The sequence below is a fragment of the Cupressus sempervirens genome, chromosome 7 (genome assembly GCF_028749045.1).
Source record: "Cupressus sempervirens isolate cs-2001-9-10 chromosome 7, ASM2874904v1, whole genome shotgun sequence".
Lineage (NCBI taxonomy): Eukaryota > Viridiplantae > Streptophyta > Pinopsida > Cupressales > Cupressaceae > Cupressus > Cupressus sempervirens.
The window spans coordinates 361,343,509-361,371,012 of record NC_143124.1 but is presented as its reverse complement, the minus strand read 5'-3'; the positions used below and the strand labels follow the sequence as shown (position 1 = coordinate 361,371,012).

General features: G+C 35.1%; 1 pseudogene; it reads right to left on the bottom strand.

Annotated features, from left to right (window-relative positions):
- Positions 1 to 656: 656 nt before the first annotated feature.
- On the bottom strand, positions 657 to 26,579 carry LOC149546981 (protein NRT1/ PTR FAMILY 5.2-like; annotated as a pseudogene).
- Between the last annotated feature and the right edge of the window lie 925 nt (positions 26,580 to 27,504).

The window sequence follows — 27,504 nt, the reverse complement described above, 5'->3', positions numbered from 1 at the left end:
CGCACATGCGGGGGTAATGCCTGCCATTCTGCCGTAGCAGCCCTAAGATCATCGTGGAAATCTTCTGGTGCATCGTCTTCTCCCATCTCCTGAGCCTCTTCCCTTAGGAAGGTGGGACGAGTAGGCCTATTTGTTGTCCATGATCTGCGCCTAGGAGCACCTTGTGATCCTGCCACACTCCTATCATCGTGATCAGATGTGCCTCTTCCTTGATCCTGAATCCTGGGCTAAATAACTCTTTCCATTATGGTAGTCAAAGCCTGTAGTGTCTGAGTTATTTCTTGTTGTCTGGTAGTCATGGTTCTGTAAAATTCTCTGGTTTCATCATCGTCGACCCTGGGAAATCTTGGCGGACTCTGTGTTTGTCTTTCACCCATATCTCCGTCCTTGAATATGGTTCTCTTGCGAATATAACACTGGGAATTAAAGTACCTTTACCCAATCAGGATGGCAAGACTACTGCTCTGATACCACTGAGATATCCCCTCTACTATATGGGTCACAAAGAACAATGCTAGATTGGGACAATTGTCAATTACTTCTTAAGAAAAACTTCAGATTATATTATCTCCAGTGAAAAGCACACAATGATATAGACAAATCTACCAGCAATATTAATGATTTAATAACTGGACATCGAACGAAATATCAACAAATTACAGAACCTGATTTCGCATTGGCCATACATTTAGCTTGTCTTTGATAACGCTAATTAATTCTTGGTGGCAGATTTGCAAAGACGCCCTTCTGTGGATCCAATAGCAGTTAATGTAATGAAATTCTCTGGCCCTTGAATTTAATTTGCTAGCCTGAAGCGAGATCGCCGATTTAATATTTCTTTGTGTGCTAATCTCCCAAATTGCACCTGTAAAAAGGGCCCGATAATAGTCGTTCTGCCTTCGTCCTGATTACAAATCGGTTAGAGATGGGTCTTGTTTCCTGCGGTAAGCTTCTACAGGGTCAGCGATTTATTTACCCAGACGCCCAATGAGTGGCGTTGATGCTCCTACCAGTCGCGTTGACTGCTTTCTCGGCCCTCGACAAGTCTTGAACAGATATTCAGAGATAATGCGATTTGCACCCTTTTGAAACCGACGGTTATGCAGTCCAATTGCGAAATATGACAAATTGAAACTCGAGCAATCGAATGGCCACGTGAGCTTAAAATATACTGATCTTGCTGGCGCGGGTTGGGCTGTTAGAACGCTGAAAGAGTCAGGCGATTTGCTTGATCAATAATCACAGAGGTTCTCAGCCCCCTTTCGAACCTTCCAATTTATCTCTGATTAATTCCTTTTTTCCTCTGTCAAAACCCCCATGAAAATCTGGCCTTAGGCCACAAACTTTGCGTCAATGAAATGGTTGTGGTACCACTTCCAAGGTTGCAATAATTCGGATGATATCTCACACCCTCAAAATTGCTTATCGATGAGAGTTATCGTTCCCAAAGATAGTCTGAGAATTTGCAGATCAATGGCTACAAATTGCTCCCAATAGAATAGAAATAAAATCTACAAATCGCTTGCTTCAAATGGGAGCCCTATGTCCTCTATTTATCTCCTTTGCTGAGAAGTTTCTGGAAATTATCCGGAATCATCTTGCACTACAATTATTAACTTTATAAAATTAAATAATTAACTTTATAAAGTTAGAATACAACCTTTATTTAATATTGGAATGAGTAGGCCCCACTTACTTAATTGGAAGACAAAATCGACCCTCTTCCCATAATCATTTGCCTACGAGAGTCAATGATAGGCAAATCCCCTATTATAATTATGTTGCTAAGAGAGGGACATGACAAATCACTTTTATATGTTTTTGAATTGAGATTTTAGATTAAAGCGGATGGTTATTTAGAATGTTGAGTCAGCCTTTTGAACAAATAAAAAGTGTTTGCATTCAACTAATCATTAATATATTTTAATACGTTTAATTGTTAATAGGCAGTTCATGGGCAACAACACAATACATACAGATAACTGTACTACATTTAGGTTTTCTACAATCAGTGCTTTTGATTGGAATTATGATTTGGTGGATGAGAGATTATATCTTCAATATAAATACCGAGCACGAATCTTAAATATTTTGACATTTTCTTCGATCGAATTAGCAGTCAACAGAATTCTACCCTACTAAAACAAACGAACAAGCAGCATGCATCAAACGTATAATAGTACTTACAAGGGTATATATACATGAAAATATGAGGAATGTCAAGAAATGTCCCAAATATGTGTCAGCAATGTATGTGGGAACCAAAGTTGTACGAAATGAAGTGTCGGCCCAACTGGTGGCATTTATTGAGAAAGAGACAGTGCCTTCATGAAGCTTTGTGGTCAGATATACCATCAAATTTGACCAAATGTCAGAGAATTCATAACCTCAAAATAATCACTACACTGTCAGTTCTAAGGGTCCGTTTGGTTCCTGGAAGATGACAGGAATTGGCTTTTTCAAAATTCAGATTTGAAACTTTTTGTGTTTGTTTCAAAATTGGTAAAATGGAATTAGCATACTGTACTTTCAAATTTGCCGCTAAACCAAGTTTTTAAACATCCTACTAGCAAGTAGGAATTGAAATCAAAACCTAGTTATGTTTTTTAAGGAGTGTAAAAGCAATAGGTTGGACTATTTTTTGAAATTTACCTTCAACTCCAAGCTTATGCATAAAAATGTGTCTTCACTCACATCTTTCAAGTGAAACAAATAGTTCAAGTACAATCCCAAAGGTTAGAATGAAGATTTGCAAAACCTTGATTAGGCTAAACCAAGGTTTGCAGAAATTTCGGTATTTTAAATTCCACTAACCAAATGGACTAAAAGAAATGAAATCACAAATGCTGATTGCTAATTACCAATAACAACAAAAGCAACTTTCCACCATCCAGTCTTTTCTTTTATGATCTCCCCCTCCTATTGTTACTCAATTCCACGGTATTGTTAGCCATTTAAAATTTAAAATGTTAACGGTCAGTGTACAAAATAAAATCTTTAGGCATAAATAATGTCTCCATTTCTTCATAGCTTGAACAATAGCATAGGATTTCTCATCATAAAATATAGATTTCTTTTTAGAATCATTCAACTTATCACTAAGGAAAGCTACATGTATTCCTTCTTGACTCGAAACAACTCCAATGGAACTTCCACTAGCATCACATTCAACTTGAACAACTTTACCAAAATCAGGCAAAGCATGTGTAGGTAGTCCTACAATCTTTCATTTCAATGTTTCAAAATTGTTTTGTGCTCCATGTGTCCTTTTGAAATCATTTTTATCCCCTCTCATAGTCTTACTGATAGCATTACAAACATAACTAAAATTTCTAACAACCTTCCTATAAAAGCTTGCCAATCCATGAAATAATCTAACTTCTTTGATACTCTCACATGTAGGCCAATAAAAAATAGCTTTTACCTTCTAAGTATCCATATTCAAACCATCAACTAAAATAATAAAAACAATGTACAAAATCTCTTCCTTCATGAATGGATATTTCACCAAGTTAATAAGCAATTTCTCCTCCTTCAATCTTTACAATACTTGTCTAATATGCTCCAGGTGTGAACTTCTTTAGTTTTATTGAATATCAGAATGTCATCAATATATACAATAAAAAACATACCCATGAATTTCTTTAGAACTTCATTCATCAACCTCATATAAGTACTAGGTGCATTATTTAAACCAAAAGACATAAAAAACTACTTATACAAACCCTCATTATTCTCAAAAGTAGTTTTCCATTCATCTCCTTCTCTAATTTTGATCTAATGGTAGACATTTTTGATATCAACCTTGGTAAAATGCATCACTCCACTCAAACAATCCATTATGTCATCCATCCTAGGATAAGGAAATCCATACTTCATTGTTAGCTTGTTAATTGTTGATCTCTAAGTCCAAGTTGCCAATTTGTATTCAACACTTAGTCATTTCCAAGGTAGTATTGATTGGTCATGACTATGACCAAGGTATCTAGAGTAGGCCAAGCTACACAAGACTTGTTTATATTTTATTATATGTCAAACAAGTCAAAGGTTTCTGAGCACCTTGGTGGATATTGAGCCATGATACATGCCTAGCAAAATAATGGAGATGGATACAAGTAAAGGTTAACTAATGTCGAGTGAGTTAGTATATTTTGAGCCTATAGAAAGCGAGTGACAACATGAATGTTAGCTATAACCGACCATTAAACCTTTCAATTATTGAGTAAACTAGTTTTTGCATGTCTTTTTAATGGTACAAATACTTATGTAAATCATTTTAGCCAACTTTTATGTGACATTTAAGATTGTAGCAAAAGTTAAGGAGAAAATATTACACATTTTCTCAGAATGCATTAACCCCAAGAAAGATAGATTAGCCAATTAGAAAATAATAGGGACAAAATGAAAACAAAGGATTAATTATGAATCCTTGGTCATAATTTAAACTTTCTATGATTATGTATTTAAGAAGAAATCAAACCATAAATCATAATGGTGTGAACAAGCTATGAGTGGAGAAAGGGAGGGTAAGTCATAGAGAAGAATAGATAGATCAAACTAGTAGTAAAAGGAAAAAATTGAGCATATTAGATAAGGAGATCAGATTGAGACATTGAAGAGGGTAGATCATTAAGTAGCTTGTAGAGAAAACTCAAGGATCTCATACTAAGATATTTTAACACGTGAATCATAGAAAATCTCTTACTAGAGTGATTTTAATAGACCTTATTTAAATCTTCAAAAATGTCTTTACTTCATTGTAAATGTAAAATCCTTTAATCAAAATGAATTACTTCATATCCTTGTATATCTTTTAACCAAGTAGACCCCGAACAAGGTAGATCATCAAAAGTGATCAAATTATAGCCCTAATAGGAAAACTTTTTTGTTGCAGCTAGAAACCTTTGGGTTTTCATCCCCACCCCAATTTTACCTTCACCTTGGAGGATTTCTTGGTTACCAAAATCTTTGTTTTATCAATCTGTGTTTTCCAAGATATTATTCTTAGATAAATTTCATTTTAGTATTATAGTTTACAGTTATATGGTATGCAATCTAAGATATGAGATGGATTAGGAGTGAAGATGGTTAATCTATTATATGTTTAAGAAGTTAAAAAATTTATAGATCCTTATTCACCACCTGCCCACCCCACCCTCCTTAGAATCTTGTTTCCCAATAAGACTTCCAAAAGATTATAACTCTAGAATCAATGCACATTATCCATTCTCCATTCTTCTTAGGTGTTAATACAATAGGTACTACATAAGGACATAAACTTTTTATAATTAGACATTTATCAAGAAATACTTACACTTGTCTATTAAACTAAGTACTTTTAGAAGGTGTAAGCCTATGCGGTTCTTTATTGGGAATACTAGATCTAGTTATCAAATTCATGTACAGTGACTAATACTTCTCATAGGAGGTAAACCGTCAGGTAAATTATCAGAAATGATGTCTAAAAACCTTTCCAATAAAGGTTCAGTCTCGAGTGCATGTTCTGGTTCATCTTGTTTCTTAGTCATTCAAGGAATAAAGACAAAAAAACCATTCTATTTCTTCAAATCTTAAGAATTTTTTTTTCCATCAACCAAACATACTCGAACTGTGGTAAAATGATTCTCCTCAAGCTTCTCAACCAAAGGATATAATACATTTTTTTCTTTCCATCAACCCAAATAGTAGATATGGATTCAATCTAGCATAATGCAAAGATTTTCTATCATACAACCAAGGTGTACCCAAAATAATATGAAAATAATCCATATGAATTATTGACATTATGGTCAAGTTTATTTAACAGTTACTCACACTTTATCAAATGGTTAGCAGCTACCGAGCTTATCTTACAATTTACAGTGTTAATCGAGTTTCTAAAGTTTCTACCAAGTTCCAAAATTAGTATTCAATTCACACTGAGTAGTATTTACTGAGTTGATAAGTAATAGTGCAAGCTGAGCTTCATAGTATTAACTGAGTTGCATAGTGTCAACCATGGTCTCTAGTGTTTACCAAGTGTGTAGTATCAGTGATGTGAATCTAGTGTTGACTCATCCGGGAAGTGTAAACCAAGTGATTCAATTTATATAGAGCTCGTAGTGTTAGTGCTAACTAAACCATGCAGTGTCAACCAAGTGCTTCAGTTTATATGCTAAGTTTTACAGTATTCATCAAGTCCGGTCAATGTTGACCAAGTTCAGACTACATGGAAGTGATTAGTATGAACTAAGCTTCTATATCTACTAAGTGCATGATGATGCCAAGTGTTGACAATGATTGTTGAGTATCATAACCCCACCAAGATTATCTTCAGAACCTAAGTGCCAACAATTGAGCTAACTTTGTGTATTTTGGTGAAACTTGCATTGTATCTGACTGTGATGAATTGTAGTTTGGATTGGTGTATATATAATGTATCATATCACATCCAAACATAATAAGAATAAATATAGAAAGAAATCATATGAGAAGAAGTGGAAATTAAGAAGGCTATAAGTAGTATAAGGAGCAAAAAAGATTTATCTATTATAGCAAGGTGATCATTACACTCCACAAGAATCTCAAATAGAAAATCAAAGTTGTCGATCAGAGATCAGCCACTGGTTCATCCTAATAGGTATATCAGTTAAATCCTTTCACAAGCTAGACTTAATAGTCTTTTGCAGATCTCTTTACCGAGTGCATACTTCATTATATGTTTTGTAAATTTTAACAAGGTGGACCTAGCAGTCCTTATTTCTCCTAATAGGGAAGATCATTAGAAGTGATCAATTGTAATCCTTAACTGACTAACGTTATACTATAGTACTAAATCTTGTGGGTATCATCCCCACCCCAGTTTTACTTTCTATTTGGAAAGATTATGGGTCACCATATCTTGTGTCAAAGTGTTATGAATGTTTTAATGCTTTCACTTCTTCATGAATGCTATTATATTAGAATATATATGAAGGATTAATTGGTGAAGTAAGAATAAGTTTTTTTGGTTCCTAATTCACCCCTCCCTTCTTAGTAACCTAGCCTATCCTATATTTTCAACAATTGGAATGAGAGCATTGTGGTTCTTAGAGAAGAAGTTTAATAGCTTGAGAAAAGAATAGAGGCAATGGAGGTATACAGGTTAGAAAAGGCTATTGACAATAAAATGTTAGATTTGGAATTGGCTATTGGGAAACTAAGGAAAACAAAGGAGCAACTCCCTCAATCCTTCAAAAGAAGCAAATATCTTGCAATACAAATGAATGAAAATCTCTACACTGAAGAAATAATTGAAGATATCTATTTGGAATGAAACTTAGATGGAGCTGATGAGGCAATCAAAGACCTATTAGAAAGAAAATGCGATCTTCAAGAAGATATTAAAAAACTAAAAAGAGAAAAAGAATTTCAGTTAGTAAGATTATGTGAAGTCATGAAAGAAAAAGAAAAAGCCAAAAAATAAATAGAAGGAAAGAAAAATGAAATTCAACATCTATACCTTCAATAGGATGACCTCTTTGATCAGCTTACTAATACAAATTAAAAAATCATGAATCTAAGGTTAAAGAATGAAATATTTCAAAATGATCTAAACGCTAAAAATAAAACCAATGAGAGGATGATGAAATCTCTAGCAGACATGAATCCATTGAATGAGCAAAGTCAATACAAATAGAAAGGAAAAGTAGGAATAAGATACATGGAAGAAGGTGAATCGTCTTAGAAAGGATATCAAAAAAATCAAAGGCCTACTTGCAATCACTATGGAAAGTTAGGTCATACATCAAATAAACGTGGGAGTAATGGTAAAGAAAAATTCAATGGAAAGTTCTACATTTGTAATAAACATGGCCATAAAGCAAGCGAATGTAAGGAGAAACGTTAGTTTGAAGGTAAATGTCAAAAGTACAATAAACAAGGGTGCAAATAGTTTGAATGCAAAACCAAGATATGGAACCCAAAAAAATAGGTTGTGAAAGCAATATTTGGTTGGGACTACAAAAAATAGTGTAGATGCCACTACTGTGGTGAATTTTGGCACATTGGAGCAAATTATGTGAAACATCACATGATGATAAGAGACATGACTAGAATATATTTTATTTGCACAAAACTTAGACATCTTGCCAAAAACTATAAGAACAATGGAAGGATTAAAGATGGAAAGAAAGCCAAAGGTGACAATATCAGAAAGTAGATAAGGTAGTAATCGATTCTGAAATCTTCTGAGAATGCAAGTCCAAGCCATGAAGCACATATCACTCAAGAATTAGGTGACTCAAGAATTTCAACTTGATCTCTCATAGGAATAACTAAAACTAAGACTTTGAAGGAGACATCTTAAATTAGTTTCAGCAACATTCAAGATGCAAAGAGATCACTGAGTGACTAAGGAGAATCTAGACCTTACCAAGCTAGGTCGAGTTGCAAGACCTTGCTAAGAAAGGTTGGAATACACTAAAATATTGTATGGACACTAAGCTACGAATGTCTTCACTGAGCATTAAGATTGAACTAAGTGGAAGATAGTCTATCACTAAATGAGTGATCGTATCAAGCATTTATGGTGATTGAAAAATGAAAATGTGTTAAAAAGAAGGAAATCAAATTCATTTATCACTATGAATTTTTGAAGAGCTATTTTCTAGAGAAATTTTTGTACTTCCAAGTGATCTATGTATTTCTTGTTGAAGGTTCTTGTGTTTTCATAAACCCTACCGAGCATGGCATCTTCCAATAGCAAGAATATTTAAGGATCTAAGATGTTGGTTCGAGGAGTTGGTTGGAAGGCACCAAACTTCAATTTGATTCCAACAATTACAGAGGTGATTGATCCAACCAAAGCTCAGTCATTAATTCCACCAAAGGTATTACTTGTTAATGACATTTGTTCATATTTTTGTTGTTTGATACAAGATATTGGAACCCTAGAGATGGATGAGACTCTGAAAATCTTATGTGTGAATGTTGCATTGAAACATGAGCATCAACATTTAGAGACCAAGGGTTTAAAAAATATTCCTCATATGCCTTGAGATTTTTAGATAAAATCGATAAGGTTTATCCTTAGTCATATATATAATTGGCAACTATGGTTGGGGAATTAGGTATTCAAATAACAAACAAAATGATTCATCGGATCACAGAGCTCCCAATATTGAACAAGGAAAAGTCTACCAAAACCCTAACTTGAGTAGAACTGGAAAGAAAAATTCTTGTCGAGTGGGATGGAAGAGTTATGAAGATAAGTACTATGACTAACATGGAGCTGAAATTTGTAATTCACATGATAGCTCATAAGATCTATAGCTCTAGTCATCTCAACAACATGTCATGTGAGGCAATTGATCTAGCTCTGAAGGTGGTGAAGAACAACATGTCTTTCGACCTTGCCGAGCTAATGTTGAATCAATTCAACAAGACCATGGAGAGCATAAAAAATTCAAAGAATAACCCATGTAAGTTTGGTTCACTCCTAACTTTTTTATTCTTCTTTGTGCAAAAGTGTTTCCCTTCAAAAGGTATAGTAGTATGGAGAAAAAATGTACCAATACTATATCAAATTAAAGAATATATAATGAAGATGGGTGAGAACATTATTAGTATCATAAAAAATTACCTTTATTTATTCAATGAAAAGATGAATAGTAGATATAGGATTCCAATAAAACTTGTAAAAGATTACAAGGATGATGTTTGCTTCATGGTAGACTATGATGAAGTGTACATTCAAGCAGTCAAATCTAGAGTGGTGTGGGTTAAGCCTCTAAGCTATGAGGTTAAAATTGATGACACCAAGGATATTATAGAGGCATTGTTGAATGAACTAGTGGATCCCAAGGCCACATATTTTGGCACTTTTGATGAAGCCAAAGGTAAAATAAAACTTGAAATTAAGCTTCCTCAAGAAATTAGTAAAAGAAAGAAAAGGATAACAAAATTAAGCCAAGCAATTTCTACTCTACTATTGATAGAAGGAAAAGGAGATGATATGGAAGAAGATAAAGTAGATGATCTAGCAAAAGAAACAAAGTCTAAGGAAGAAGAGAAAATAAGAAAGAAAGGTAAGGTTATCATAACCAAACCTACCAAATCATTTCTAGTTATGTTTACAAGAAGGTCAGTTAAGACCAAAAGGAAGTTGAAGTTAGGCATAAAATATACCAAGGAAATTATTTTCAAAAGGTATACAAGCCTACATTGCATGAAAAGTTTAAGAAATTAGAAGAAGGAACTGCTATGGTATGTTTTAGATTTATCAAATAGAAATCAAGGAATGCAGATGAGAAAAGGAAAATTAAGGATGCTATTATGAATAAACTAGGAAGATGGAAATACTCTCCTAATGAACTTGTACAATAAATTCCCAGTGAGCTTACACAAGCAATCAAGCCAAGATGGGAAAATGCTAAGAAAAATACAACATATATATATATATATGAAAAGACTCTAAGGCAGATCATGCCAAATCTTAGTGACAAAGAAGTGAAAGATTACATGAAGAAGTTCACTCTCAAAATGAACACATGCATGATTCTTCTCAAAGATATATAATTCATAGTGAAGACATCTAGAACTACATGGAAGGATATCTACAAACTTCATCAACAAAGTTATTTTTTTTGTTCATGTTAGTGACATAGATGATCAAGATGTCAAGGAAGAAAATGAAAAAAATGATGAAGAAGATATAGAAATAGATGATGTAAATCTAGATGAGGAGCAAGAATAGGAAGTTACTGAGGAGAATCTCCTTGAGATTCAGAGTACAGAGGAAACTGACCCAAAGAAGATTATAGCAGCAATTATGGCCTCATTTTCCCACTCTCCAAGAAAAGCTTTAATATCATCAAGCTCAGAGAAAGCTTCTACCGTTGGTTCTGGAAACCATTGCAACACCATCAACCTAACCAATCTCTACACCTATTCAACTAACTAACATACTGACTGAAGTGATCAACACTTCATCTACCAAGTGGCTAGTTCTTCCTCCATCATTAGATTGGTCTACATAGCACAAGGTATTTCTATTGTCAATGCACTATCTATTATTTTTGCTAGTCCTTCTATTTCTACTATTGTTATAATTCCAAGTATGCAAAAAGTAAGTACAAATAGAAATGAGAGAAAGCCTCAACCAAGTACTAAAGTTTCAAGCAAAGACAAATGTAAAGAAAAAGACATTGATCTTGATGAGGATATAGTTATCCCAAATGGGGATATCTCTACTCTAGAACTTGATCAAATGAACATCATATAGGTGAACTATCACAAAAGAAAGCTAAGTAGTAGAATCTTAGAGAAGAGAAAAGAAGAGAAAACCAAGTGCTTGAAGATGTGAAGAACATACTTGTAGATGCATTAAGTACTAAAGTTGATAGCACTCAACCTATTTTGGTTAAGTTAGCCAAAGTCATCTAGAAATCATCTAAATCGACAAGAAAATTTGTTACAAAGAGTAGAGAGGAAATTTGACAACAAAGTATTGGAGCAAGTTGCACATAAAATTGCAATAAATCAAGTAGAATTGATTACTATTCTCAACTCATTAGAAACCTCTACAAATAATGTAACTTCATTATTCAACAAGCTATGTGATATATCTATCTTAACTCAAGAAATCAAAGATAAACTATGTAACATAGATGTAAACTTGAAGGCAAGTGCACACCAGATGTCACTAGACCTGAGTTACAGTTATGCTCACTACTCAAAGATTAGATTTCTGACTAAAATGTAAGCATAATTATTAAGGAAGAAGCTAGGATCCAGGGCCACACTTGTAGATATCCAAGGCATGATTCTCTTAAACATGGATGCATTGCATAAATACATTGCACATGCCAAAACTCTCATCCATGATAATAACTTCTCCATAGCTGATCACATGATAGAGTTATCTATAGCAGTATAGATTGCATTAGATCTAGGAAAGGTGTTATAGAAAAATTGGGACAAGACAATGGATTTGATTTTAAAGGTATATTTTGACTTCTTATCACATTTTGGCATTTATGTCAAAAAGGGGGAGAAGATGAGATAAGATAAAAGGGGGAGAAGAAGTGATATAAAGGGGTGAAAATAAAGATATTAGATATATGTATATAGTGAGTAAAGTATAATATGTGATATATGTGTGGGGGAGTAGTATAAGATTACACAAATATATGTACAGTTAATCAAAATACATCTCTTACAAAAGAAATCTTGAAAAATCTCAAAAATAGAGTATGTTACCTAGTTGAAGACACATGATGGAGACAAAAGAATGTTTTAGACTTGAAATTTTTAGAATTCAATTTTTGATTGATAAGTAATTTGGTCACTAATGACAAAGGGGGAGATTGTTGACATTATGATCAAGTTTGTTTATTAGTGACTCACACTTAGTCAAATGGTTAGCATCTACTGAGCTTATCTTGTAGTTTATAGTTTTAGCCAAGTAATCTAGGTTGTACCAAGTTCTACAGTTGCTACCAAGTTCCAAACTTAGTCTTTAGTTCAAATCGAGTAGTATATACCATGTTGATAAGTAACAATGGGAACTGAGTTTCATAGTATTAACCAAGTTACATAGTGTCAACTATGGTCTTTAGTGTTTACCAAGTTTGAAATATCAGTGATGTGAGTTAACTGACTTGGGAAGTGTCAACCAAGTGATTCAATTTATACAATGTCATGTAGTGTCAACCAAGTGATTCAATTTATATGTCATATTTTGTAGTATTCACCAAGTCACCAGTGCTGACCGAGTTCAAACTACTCAAAAGTGATTAGTATGAACCGAGATTCTATATCCACTGAGTGCATGATGATGCTGAGTGTTGATAATTATTTCAAAGTATTAGAACCCCACAAAGTTTTTCTTCAGAACCAGAGTGCCAACAGTTGAGCCAACTTTAATGAATTGTAGTTTAGGTTGATATATATGTAATGTATTGTATCACATCAAAACATGGTAATAATAAATATAAAAAGAATTCATATGAGAAGAAGTGTGAATTAAGAAAGCTACAAATAGTATAAGGAGAAACAAAGATTTATCTATCACCACAAGGTGATCATTACACTCCAAAGGAATCTCAACCAAAAAATTAAAGTTGCAGATCAGAGATCAGCCATTGGTTCATCCTAATAGGTGTATCAATTAAATCCTTTAACAAGGTAGACTAAAAAATCTTTTTAAAATTTCTTTACCAAGTGAATACTTCATTCAATGTTTTGCAAATACTTTAACAAGGTTGACCTAGTAGTCCTTATTGCTCCTAATAAGGTAGATCATCAGAACTAATCGATTGTGGGCCTTAACTAGCCAACGTTATAGTGTAGTGCTAAAGCTTGTGAGTATCATCGCCACCCCAAGTTTAATTTCTATTTGGAAGGTTTATGGGTCACCATATCTTGTGCCAAAGTGTTATCAATGTTTTAATGCTTTTAGTTCTTCATGCATGCAAATAGATTAGATTATATATGAAGGATTAATTGTTGAAATAAGAATAATTTTTATTGGTTCCTAATTCACCCCTCCCCTCTTAGTAAACTAGCCTATCCTATATTTCCAACAATGAATAATATCATAGAAGACTTTATCGTAATAATTCTCGATTTTGAATTTAGCAAGGCATTGTTTACTTACAAGTAAATAATGCTCTTTCTAAATCCAAGAAAAATGGTAGGGTCTAGGATGTATCAACCTCTACAACTACAACTTGTTAACCATCTCCTCAAATACTAATTTATCAGAACTTCCACTATCAATGATTAGTTTATAATATTTTCTACTTATCTTAAATCTGGTCTTGACCAAACTTCTCAAAATAAGCTCTTCACCAACTTCTTCACTCCATAAGATTCTTCTCCACATTGGGTTTTCACCACTTTTAGGTTCATCTGATGTTTCAAAAATTTCTTCACAATAAAAATTGTTTCAGCTACTATCCCCTATCATCTTTCTAGATTTATTTCATTCAAAAGATCTATGTCCTTCATCTCAACACTTGAAACAAGTACCCTTAAACCAAGATCTTTCATGTCTCTTTCTACCAATATTATTCCTAGAGTAACCCATGTAGCTACCTCTAGTATACAATTACTACTTTTTCTAGTAACTTCTTCTTTCCATTACTTCTTCTTTCCATTACCTAAATCCTTTATTTAACATTGCACTATAATATCTGCTTCCTTCTCCATAGGTTTTGACTCTCCTTCTTTGAAATATACCACTTCCACCTCTTAGTCTTTAATCATATTTCATCTCCAATATGTCTTTAGCCTTCACCACACACTTATATGCTTCTACTAGACTAACAATTTTAACATAGTTGAGCTCATCTTGAAATGATAACCTCAAACCATTTAGGTATCTAGAAACTTTCTCAACTTTTCTATCAACATGTCTAGATCTGATATCTAATTTGTTGATTACCTTAGTATATTCTTTCCCACTCATGTCCTTTTGCCTCAACTTGATGCAGGAGCATCTTGCATGGGAAAATTATTGAAAAAAAAAAATTTGTGGAGGAGAGAGAAAGTGACAAAAATTATAGGAGAAATAATTAAAAAATAAAAAAAGAGAAAAAGGAGAAAAGAAAGGAAAAGAGGATTTTTATTTTCGAGGTGCATAGGTGGCATAATAGAAAAAAATAAAAAATAAATGGTTGTCATTCCATTTATCGAGGTGTGTGGGTAGAATTCTAGAAAGTTAAGAATATTGTAGAAAGTTGTGGATATGGAAGTTGTAGAAGGTTGTGGAGGAATTCTAGAAGGTTGTGGATAAGCCATGCATTGGGTGGTAAGTGCCTATTTAAGCAAGGCATATGAGCATTTCTAAAGCAAGCTCAAGGGGAAGCTCGAGGAGTAGAAGCTCAAGAAGGAGCTTGAGAAGTGGAAGCTCAAGAAGAAGGTGAAATCTTTCGAAGGAAAGCTTGGAAAGGTAAAAGTTGTGGAAGGTGAAGCTTGGAAAGCTTGGAAGGCTTCAAGGTGTGAATGAGAAGGAGGAAGTGAAGAGTGAGTTTTCCTGAGTCTGTGGACAGAGCACTGAATGTGAGGAAGTTTATAGCAGGATTGTGATGGACTTGTGAGTGTGTAGACAGAGCGCCGAATGTGAGGCAGTTTACACTTGGATCTTAGATAAGGTTGGAGAAGAGCTAGTGGCTATGGTTTAGAAACAAGGAGGTTGCTTGGTGGCTTGTGAGCACAAGTTGAGATCTCAAAGGTTTCTACCAGAGTGTGGATCTGGACTAGCTTAGGGTGGAGTGGTCCTTCGTCAATGGTATCAAAGTGTACCTTCATCAGTGGTATCAGAGCAGTACTTCATTAGTGGTATCAGAGCAGGAGTTCCTGAGTGTACAAGGAGATCACCGAAGTGTGAGGCAGTTTGTACCAGGACCTTGGTTGGGTGAAGTTTATCAGAGCAGGAGTTCCTGAGTGTACAAGAAGATCACTGAAGTGTGAGGCAATTTGTACCAGGACCTTGGTTGGGTGAATTTTATTAGAGCAGGGGTTCTTGAGCGTGTAAACAAATTTTTGAAGCTGAGGCAGTTTGCACCAGGAACTTGGGAGGACATGCAGATTGATCGATTCATGTGGAGATGGAAGACTAAACTTGTTGAGGCATGATTGTGGAGAGCTGGTGGATTGCAAATCTGTTGTCCTAGACTTGTGATGTGGTTCTTGACTGTTCATGCAAGGTGGCAGGTTGCGATCTGACTTGCAAACAATTTGGTTGTCACAAGGAGCGTGGGAAGGATTTGTTGCAAAGGGTTTACGAAGATCTTGGGAGATGGCTCCAAGAGGATTGGACCCTAAGATGATTGCAACAATCCATGACATAGTGGAGAGGAATTTTTCTAAGATGTTTTCTCGATTGGATGCTAGATTGGTTGATCAAGCTAAGAAGGTTAAGGTGGAAGAGGATGGTCTTGCTGATCAGTTTGTGGAGCCTGATGCAAAACCTGTAGAGCAAATAGAGGTTGTTGCTGACGATATTCCTAACCTTGCTGATGTTGGGATGGAGATTGGTTTTTATAATCAGTTGGTTGAGTTTGACATGGAGACTACAGAGCATTTGGTTGTGGATGATCTAGTTGATGTTGGTGGTGACTTGTATGTTGTAGAGCACTTGGTCGTGGATGATCCGATTGTTGTTTGAGGTGAGTTATGTATTGTAGAGCATCTTGTTGTGAGCAATGATATTGCTAGTTTGGCATGTATTGATGGAGATCTACATGTTGGTGCTGATATGGAGTTTGTTATTGCTAATGCAGGGTTTGTTGCTACTGGGGTGGATTCACTAGTTGCTGATGTGAATGAGGGTTTGTTGATGAAGAATTATGTTCAGTTTGTTCCTGGGAGTGAGCATGCTAATTGAATGGTTGAGATTCTGGTGTTTGATAGAGTAATGCAAATGTGAAAGATTTGCATGGTGATATTGTTGTCCCCATTGAGGTGGAAGCCTTTGGTGAAGATAAAGATGGTGGTAGATCTTTCTTTTGGCGTCAAAGTGTGGGACACACTTTTCTATCTACCAGGGAGTTTGATGCAGGAGCATCATGCATGGGAAAATTATTGAAAGAAAAAAAAAATTGTGGAGGAGAGAGAAAGTGACAAAAATTATAGGAGAAATAATTAAAAAATTAAAAAAGGGAAAAAGGAGAAAAAAAAGGAAAAGAGGATTTTTAATTTCAAGGTGCATAGGTGGCATAATAGAAAAAATAAAAAATAAATGGTTGTCATTCCATTTATCGAGGTGTGTGGGTAGAATTCTAGAAAGTTATGAATATTGTAGAAAGTTGTGGATATGGAAGTTGTAGAAGGTTGTGAAGGAATTCTAGAAGGTTGTGGATAAGCCATGCATTGGGTGGTAAGTGCCTATTTAAGCAAGGCATATGAGCATTTCTAAAGCAATCTCAAGGGGAAGCTCGAGGAGTAGAAGCTCAAGAAGGAGCTTGAGAAGTGGAAGCTCAAGAAGAAGGTGAAAGCTTTGGAAGGAAAGCTTGGAAAGGTAAAAGTTGTGGAAGGTGAAGCTTGGAAAGCTTGGAAGGCTTCAAGGTGTGAAAGAGAAGGAGGAAGTGAAGAGTGAGTTTTCCTGAGTCTATGGATAGAGCACCGAATGTGAGGCAGTTTACAGTAGGATTGTGATGGACTTGTGAGTGTGTAGACAAAGCGTCGAATGTGAGGCAGTTTACACTTGGATCTTAGATAAGGTTGGAGAAGAGCTAGTGGCTATGGTTTAGAAACAAGGAGGTTGCTTGGTGGCTTGCGAGCACAAGTTGAGATCTCAAAGGTTTCTACCAGAGTGTGGATCTGGACTAGCTTAGGGTGGAGTGGCCCTTCATCAGTGGTATTAGGGTGTACCTTCATCAGTGGTATCAGAGTAGTACTTCATCACAACTTTTTCATTTTCCTCAACAAATTAACTTGCTAATCTACAAGGAGAAACTTCTTCTTCATCTTTCCAATCATTTTCATGAATTTCTTAATCTTTTCTTTTCCTCTCTTTTGTATTTTAGTTTACAAATTATCCCAGAAAAGTGAAGCATGACCCTTCAACAGGTTGTGACTATTTTCTCTACCTCCTTATTATCAGGAGTACCTTCACACTAAAATTATTTGTCCATCTTAGTTATCCAATCCAATACATCATTAGTATAATAAATTCCATTATATCATGCAACTTCAACAATAGGTCTAGCATTAGCTTGATGCAAGAGCATCTTGGGTTTTCTTGGTGACTACTTTGGAGTTCATGGGAGGAGGCTTAGTAGTTTCTTTGGAGGGTGCTTGGACAAATACTCGGTCAAAGAAGGACTAGTGCTCAACATGCTCTAGGAGCTCCTCATGGCTTATGGAGCTCAGCATGGTCTATTTCACTCGACATGCATTAGAACTTGATAATACTTGTGGGAGCTTGACGATTCTTGCTTTTACTGGTGCTCAAATTGGTTTTAGTTTCTATTGGTGTCAAGTTGTCTGTGAGCAAACTTTTGGCATTCAATTTATGTATGGGTATTTAATTTGTGTTGTGGTCGACTTGTGGCTCAACATATATTTAATATGAGGGGTTTATTTCAATTTATAATTGCTATGCTAACTTGTGGCTTAGTTGGGTATAAGTAGGGGGTCTTGTGGAGTCTTTTAGGTATTCGTGGAATGACTATTCATTCGAGAGAGGAGTGAGTGTGGAGAGTAGCTAAAGAGTGATTTTTTTCCTGATTTTAGGATAGAGCACCAAATGTGAGGCTATTTATAGTAGGATTGTGGTGGAGTTGTGAGAGTGTGGACAGAGTGCTGAATGTGAGGAAGTTTACACTTTGATCTTGGATAAAGTTTAAGAAGGCCTAGTAGCTATGGCTTGAAAAACAAGGAGATTGTTTATTGGGCTTGTGAGCACAAGTTGAGATCTTCCTTGGAGGTTTCTACTAAAGTGTGGATCTAAACTATCTAGTGTTTGGGTTGGATCTTGAGGGATCTTGCAGAATTGTTATTTTAATTGCTTTGTATTTGGTTGTAACCAAAAAGGCCTTATAGTTTGGAACATTACATTTAACAGTTATTTTATGAATAGATTATTGTAATTTGGTATCAGATCTTGTACTATTATTTTTCTTCTATTGTGTGGTTATTTGCTAGGAGCTAGGACATATTCTTTGGGAATTCTCTTGCTTTGCACTACATCAAGTGGTATCAAAGTGAAGGTTGTTCTTGAGTGTATAGACAGATCACCAAAGTTGAGGTAATTTTCACTAGGACCTTAGGAAGACATGCAAATTGATCAACGGATGTAAAGGTGGAAGACTATTCTTGTTGAGGCATGATCATAGAGAGTTTGTGGATTGCAGATTTGTGGTCCTAGACTTGTAATGCAGTTCCTGATTGTTCATGCAAGGTGGTAGGTTGTGATCTGACTTGCAAACAATTTAGTTTTGTCATAAGGAGTGTGGGAAGGATATGCTGCAGAGTATTTATAAAGATCTTGGAAGATGGCTCTAAGAGGATTGGACACTGTGATGATTGCAAGTCATTGTGATATCATGGAAAGGAGGATTAATGAGACAATAACTTGGGTGGATGTTGTTGTGGATGTTGCTTCTTCTAAAAGAGTTGAGGAACCAAAGAAAGAATTTTTATGCTACTAGAGTTGGAGTCTACCAATTTGGAAGAGAGTTGTGTGGCTGGTTAGAAGATTTATTTGAGAGAGAATATGGAATTGCAAGGTTGAGGTGGAAGATTCTATTTTTGTTGATTAGTTTGTTGAGTCTAATATAGAACTTGCTGGAGGAACTAGAGGCTGTTGCTAATGATATTCATAATCTTGTTGATCTTGGGATGGAGATTGGTTTTCATGATCAGTTGGTTGAGTCTAACATGAAGATGGTAGAGCACTTAGTCATGGATGATTCAATTGATAATGTTGGTGACTTGTATGTTGTAGAGCATCTTATTGTGAGCAATTAGACCACTAGTGTTGTGAGTTTGGAATGTGTTGATGGAGATCTACATATTGCTATTGATGTGGAGTTTTTTGTTGCTAGTGTGGATTCTGTAGTTTTTGATGTGGATGGGGGTTTGTTGATGAAGTATTATGTTCAGTTTGTTTGTGGGAGTGAGCATGCTGATTGGATGGTTGAGATTCTAGTGTTTGATAGAATGATGTAGATGTGGATGATTTGAATGTAGATTTTCTTGTCCCTATTGGAGTGGAAGCCTTTGGTGAAGATGAAGATGGTTTTTGATCTTTCTTTGGGCATCATAGTGTGGGACACACTTTTCTATTTAGCTATGAGTTAGATGCAAGAGCATCTTGGGTTTTCTCAATGACTACTTTGGAGTTCATGGGACAAGGCTCAATAGTTGGTTTGGAGGGTGCTTGGACTAATACTCGATCAAAAAAGGACTAGTGCTTGGCATACTCTAAGAGCTCGTCATGGTTTATGGAGCTCAACATGGTCTATTGCACTTGACATGCATTGGAACTTGGCAATTTTTGTCGGAGCTCGGTGATCCTTGGTTTTACTGGTGCTCAACTTGGTCTTGGTTTTTGTTGGTGCCGAGTTGTCTATGAGCCAAGTTTTAGCATATAGTTTATGTATGGGTATTTAATTTGTATTGTGGCTAACTTGTGGCTCAACATATATTTAATATGAGGGGTTTATTTTAATTTGTAATTGCTACGCCGACTTGTGGCTTGGTTGTGTATAAGTAAGGGGTCTTGTGGAGTCTTTTAGGAATTCATTCATGGAATTATTATTCATTTGAAAGAGGAGTGAGTGTTGAGAGTAGCTGAAGATCATTTTTTTCCTGAGTCTATGGATAGAGCATCAAATGTGAGGTAGTTTACACTTGAATCTTGGATAAAGTTTGAGAAGGGCCACTAGCCGCAGCTTGGAAAACAAGGAGATTTCTTGGTGGACTTGCAAGCACAAGTTGAGATCTTCCTTGGAGGTTTCTACCAGAGTGTAGATCTGGACTACCTAGTGTTTGGGTTCGATCTTCAGGGATCTTGTAGAACTATTATTGTAATTGCTTTGTATTTGGCCATAACCGAGGAGGCCTTACAACCTGGCACATTGCATGTAACAGTTATTTTATGAATAAATTATTATAATTTATTATTAGATCTCTCATTGTTATTCTATTTCCACTGTGTGGTTATTTGCTAGGGGCTAGGACATCTCCTTTGGGGATTCTCCTACCTTGCACTACATCATATCCCTATATAAAAATCTCAAAATCCTTTCTTCATCTTATTCAACATCAGATTCAGGTTTAGATGTTCCTTCGTCATCATCACTTACATCTTTAATATGAACACTTCATCTCTAGGATATCTAAAGAGTTTTAAATATCAATGCAATTTTCACAACATATCCATAGTGGCATTATCCACATTTACTCAACCACAAAACATCTTGATAATAGTTCCTACAAGATCATGACCTTTTGCAAAGTTATAGGTCACATTTTAGATCTGCCACCCTAAAACCAATGAAATAATGTTCTCCACAATCCAAGCCACAAGAAATAACTCTTCTCTAATACCACTTGATGAAAGAATAGGCTTTCCAAATGAGACAAGTTGGAGCTTCCCTTGCTAAGAGGTACACATGGAATCTTTACTAAAAAAATCCACAAGGAACATTAGGGCATATGCAACATCACAATAGGGGTAATCATTTTACTTCACATATAGAGAAAGAAACATGCCTAACTATAAGGCCTTTTGAGTTGTGGCCATATACAATGAGAATTACATAATCAGAGTCCAAGATCACAACTTCTATCTTCTTCTCTCCAAGTTGATGATCTCTCGCATCTAACCAAGCTTCTTATATAGCCACCTAAGCCACAAGTTGATTAGTCAAGAATTTAATTATATCGTAGGTCCATCTTGGTAAGAGTTTACTAAAATCCAAGAAAAGTAGAATAAGAAGTAATGCACTCTTAGGAATAGGTCCAAAAATAGGTCAGGAGTGAGTTGCCAACTGTGCAAGATACCATTTCATCGCACAAAACTGTTCAAAAGGAAACAACATGCCTCATTGGAAAATAATCAAGGATAGGTCCCCAACATGATACCAACTACACACAATATATAACAAAAAGATGCAATGGCTACTTTCTAAACAATAGACTAGTATAGAAATCAAGAAATATTTTTGGTTGATGAAAGATTGCTCAATGACCCAAGATGCTCCTACATTAAAGATGTTTAAATAATATATTGATTATCTCTGGCTGGAATTTCTATTATACTATGGACATTTTTATGATGATAATGATCAATGATAAGTTGTATTATAAAATTTCATAATAATATTATAATAAGATATAAAACTATCCTAAGAAAAGGTAATGGTTTGAATCCCATGCTTGGTGACATATATGCAAACACTCATAAGACAAGGTTTCATGTAAAATTTGAGATAAATAAGAGATTGTGAGATATATATAAATGGGATCAAGATATAGATGGATAACCCTCCCTTCCCCCCCACCCCCTAGAATGATTTGTGCTACATAGGGAGGAGCATAGTCATTCTATAAAGAAGTGATGTTATGTCACATATATTTAGTGTGATGTATCCAGAGAATGCTACATTTTAACAAATACTAGGTGATACCTAAAACATCAACACAAATAATAAAAACTAGGAAGATCCAATTCATAGTGGTAAAACACAAGTACGCATGTGTGCACACACATGCACGTGCATGCACACACGTACACACGCATGCACATGCACACACACACACACACACATCTCTGTGTGTGTGTGTGTGTGTGTGTGTGTATAGATCCACACATGCACACACATGTGTATATATACATATTTATGTGTGTGTGTGTGTGTGTGTGTGTGTGTATACACATACTCATATATATACACATGTAAACACACATAAACATATGCATATATGCATATTTACACAAGCACACACTCATATACATAGAGAGAGAGAGAGAGAGAGAGAGAGAGAGAGAGAGAGAGAGAGAGAGATTGGTCACGATGTTAGAAGAATATGCAAATCACATGAAGAATGATCAAATAATCAAAGAAGTACATGAAAAATATATTGCCTATTTGTAGATAGTATAGACTAACTTTAGTAATTTAGGAGAGAGAAAATGCACTAATACAAGCATGGGATATCAAAATTTAGAACACTCACATAATCTATCAAAAATATATGAAGAGACATTGTTCACATATTCTCCAGTATTAGATCATTTTCATTCTAATCTTTATCATATTACAAGTGAGAATGATATTGGAGATACGTGATAACCAAATTAGCTCTAATGTATCAACTTTACCATGATACAAAGATGAGCCTATTTTGAGACTATCATCCAACAACTAATGTGAGGAAGAGTCAATGATCTCATGAATATTTTTTACAACAAAATGGTGTCCCCTAGAGAGTTTGGAATACATTTTCAAATAGTGTGAGGCCACTCTACCAAAGGCACAAAAGGGTGTTGTTAAAACATAATGCTCAGGTGAAGGGAGCCTAGAAAAAACTATTGTTCGTGATTCTTCCATTGACTATTTATTTCCTTACTTGGTTGGTGGGGGAAGAAAAGGTAATAGGAGCCATCTCAAAACCCATGATTCCTATTTTTCACATTTAGGGAAACCTTACAATTTGAGTTGTAAGGCTTTGGCATGTTGTTTATCAACTATTGCTTTGTATGATGATATTATAATAGGTTATTGTTATTCTATTGTTAGGAGCTGCTAGTCCATAATATTTTACTCTATGCAACTTTTTCATTTATGTTGGGTTTGTTATCCCTCTCAAACTATGTAATGGATTTTGAGATCCCATCAAAATCAGCTTTTTTCCAATTAAAAACAATGATGAAAGGAAAACTTAATTGACACCACTAAAAATTATGTTTTTAAGTCAACAATAAGGCTAAATGAAAATATGAATTAAAAGTATATTTAATACTTAAATCAAATAAATTATGAATTATTAAACAATCAGAACTTCCAATTAACCTGTTAAAATATAAGGATATAATAGAAAAGAAAACTAAGCATCCGATAACATCAGCAATGTATGACCAACGTTACACTCATCTCCTTTTGCGAAGCTAACTTCCGTTACATTTTGGAGATTGAGTCAAACTGGTTGGACGAAGATCTAATATATTACTTTTTTTTAAGACTATACAACCATCTCAATGTCGTCGTCACTATCGATGTCATTTCCTAAATTCTATACATCAATATTGGTTGAAACATTCAAAGAAGATTCCGTTGCTTCCCTTCTTAATCTATACAAGCGAGACATAATACAGAAGAAAATGCAGTTCAAGGAATTAAGAAAGGCCAAGAGGCTAATAGTCCAGATGTGATGCATTCACGTTATCGACTATCGAGCTTTCATTGCCCATTTGCCCCGTAATGCTCCTAACAACTTCGAGAAGAATACTGCTGATGAAGGCGCCAACTCCTAGGCCCCGTTTGGTTGGGGAAGATGAATTTTTGACATAACCAGGTTTTCGAAAATCTGGTTTTGTGGTTTGGAAAGCCAATGGTCCGTTTGGTTGACATGGAAGATGAATATACTGTGGACCCCACAATATTATTAAAAAAACTGTCATAAAATTCAAAACCTGGTTTTAATTTTGAATTCCAGCGAAGAAACTTCTTCCAATTTTTTACCAAAATTGGAAGATGAAATTGAAAACCAGATTATAATTTTAACTAACCAAACACCAAAGTTTTTTTGCAAACTCTGGTTTTGCCCTTGATAACCCGATTTTGACCCTCATCTGCCAGCAACCAAACGGAGCCCTAAGGAAGCTGCATAGAATGCACTTCCCAAACTGTGATACCTTCTGGTACTTCATCATAAAACAATTCCAGCTTCCCTACTTGTAAAAAGGCTTCTGCTTTTCCCATTAATATAAACTGTGGAAGCAATGTGAATATGCTTCTAGGCACAATTGCATGCATATCATCTCTGATCCTCTGCTTCTTAACAATCCTTAGGCGTTCAATTTCAGTTACCATTGCTGTCAACATAGCAACAGTATGGATTAACATGCCAATCCCCGTCCTCTGTAGTGTAGTTATGCCTTGTGGATTTCCTGTGAATCTTCTCAATATGGGAACCAGTAGCTGATTGTATACTAAGAGGGATAGTAGTATTGCTATGGGAACAAAAGCTCCAATACTCGCTGGTGGAAATTGTATGTTAAACCCCATTTGTGTCTCTAGGGTCATTGCCTGCCTCAGGAACAGTGTCCCTGCTTGAACTTGTAAGGTACCCGGGAATATGGTTGTCACCCAAATTTGTAGGATTTGTATTGCCAGCTTTGTTTCCTCCACGTCTGTAACAGTGCATGGATTTGAGCTTACCCCATTTTGAACTGCCGCTTTGTCTAGAAATCTGCTATTTAGCAAATAATCATGTAGATTTAAGCATAACACTCTATATTTAGATTTTCATGGCGATCCATCCTAATTTACACTAGTACAGGAAGTATGTCACAATGATTTCATATGAACCAAGAAATAAAGCCATCTGTTTAAGGATCGCCTTATTTTACAATTAAACAATAGAAAATATCAAACTTATCACGCCATCTACATGTCAAAGCTGGCTCTGTTTGAGAATTAGTTGATGTATAATCTGTGAGAGAAAGAATTGTATAGATAAACTTCCAACCTGAGATGCGAAGTGTGGGAAATAATTTGTCGGTATTGATCAACATATTCTCTTGAATTCACTTCATGAAGAGATGATGGGTCCGAAGGAGCCTGCGCTTTCCAATTCATAATCATCCTAACAATCACATTTAAAATTCGTTGCAATGGGCTGCCTGGTTGAGCTGTGTGCCTGAAAAATGGGCTTCGTACCAGCAGCAGTAGGGACGATATTACAAGTGCTAAGGTAATAATTCCATAGCCAACTCCCCAACTGACTTGGTTTTCAACATAGACAACAAATGTCTCACCAACCAAGCCCCCCAAGAAAACCATAAAAACCCAACAGTTTAGAAACGTCACCTTCTGCTGCCTTTCTTCAGGGTCAGATTCATCAAACTGACCTGATCCGAAACCTGAGGTTATTGACCTGCTTCCTCCAGAGCCTAAAGCAACAAAGTACAAGGCAAAATAAAATGTCACATAATTTGGAAACGAAATCTTTTCGCAGCCTTCATTTGATTGGCAATCTTGCGGTCTCCAAGGTTTCAACAAAACGGAAAGAGTTAGGAACACCATTCCCTGCACGAAATGAAACACCATTATCACATATAACTAAAGTTCGAAATTACTTTTAGTTTCTGTAATCAAGTCAATTTTATATGTTTTTGAATTGAGAGTTTAGACTAAAGCGGTTGGTTATATAGAATGTCGAGTCAGTCTTTTGAACACATCAAACATGTATGTATTCAACTAATCATCAATATATTTTACTAGGTTTAACTGTTAATAAGCAGTTCATGGGCAACAACACAATACATTCAAATAACTACTACATTTAGGTTTTCTACAATCAGTGCTTTTGATAAAAATTATGAATTGGTGGATAAGAGATGACTATCTTCAATATGATTACTTAGTATGAATCTTAAATATATTGTTATTTTCTTCAATCGAATTAGCAGTCAACAGAATTTTACCCTACTTAAACATAAGAACAAGCAGCATGCATGAAACATATAATAGTACTTACAAGGGTATATATACATGAAAATATGAGGAATGTCAAGAAATGTCCCAAATATGTATCAGCGATGTATGTAGCAAGCAAAGTTGTAAGAAATGAAGTGCCAGCCCAATTGCTGGCATTTATTGAGGAAGAGACAGTGCCTTCATGAAGCTTGGTGCTCAGATATACCGCTAAATTTGACCAAATTCCAGAGAAAGCCATTCTTTCACAGAACTCATAGCCTGAAAATAAACACTACACCGTCAGTTCTGAAAAGAAATAAAACATGAATTCACAGACGCCGATTGCTAATTACCAATAATAACAGAAGCAGCTTTCCACTGTCCAGTCTTTACTCTTATAAAAGATCTCCCCCTTCTATTGCCAGGGGCGTCCATACTGAATTCCATGGTATTGTTAGCCATTTAAAAATTTCCTTTCAAATGAAGATCAGTTTTCTGCTCGTTCAACTTTTGGGCAATGGAAATCAATGAGAACTGAATCTTTAATATTTATAAACTACAGTAGCTGGATTCTCATGAAGCATAAAGCTCCTTAAGATAGCAATTGACGTGAAGCAATTGACAGGAAGTTTTAAATTATGCATCGCTGGTTCATCCAGATGAAGCCTTCATTGATGCAAAACATGAATAAATGTCATATCTTTTATAAAGAATTTTCTCTTTTCTGCTTGGACTTGTTGATCATATTGATTCATTAGTTGTTCATGTTGATTCAGCAATTGATCTTAGATATCATATAAATATGTCCCCGTATATGGGTAATATCGAAACTAACAAGGAACTTCTAATATAAATTATAAATATGTTATGTTAATTAAATCATTGACGGAATAAGTATTAAATAAGTTTTACATATAAGTGAAGATAGTGATGTTAATAAATAAATAAATAAGCAAGTAAATGTGAGGGTTCGTGATATTTAGTTTTAAAATTAGTAAAATAATAATAATGTTGAATATATTTATATTTAATTGTGATTATTTAAATATTGATGGTTTTGGTCTAATGATCTTATCTCAAATTTTGTGTTATGTCTAATAACTTCTTAGTTAAATGGCAGAGTAAGAATTTAGTCATGATAGGGACATGTATTAATACATCAATCTAGATGCTACTAGAAGGGAAAAGTGAGATGATGAGACTAACAAAAATGATGGGCGACATTCATTTACATCAGTCGTTCAAAAAGGTTCAAATTAAATACAATACACATGTACAAAGAAAAGAGAGTAACTAGTAGTGACAATAAATAGGTGGCTCCCATCTATAGGGAAGAATGTCGAACATGAATAATTATAGTATACTAACATGGTTTTCATGGGTAGAG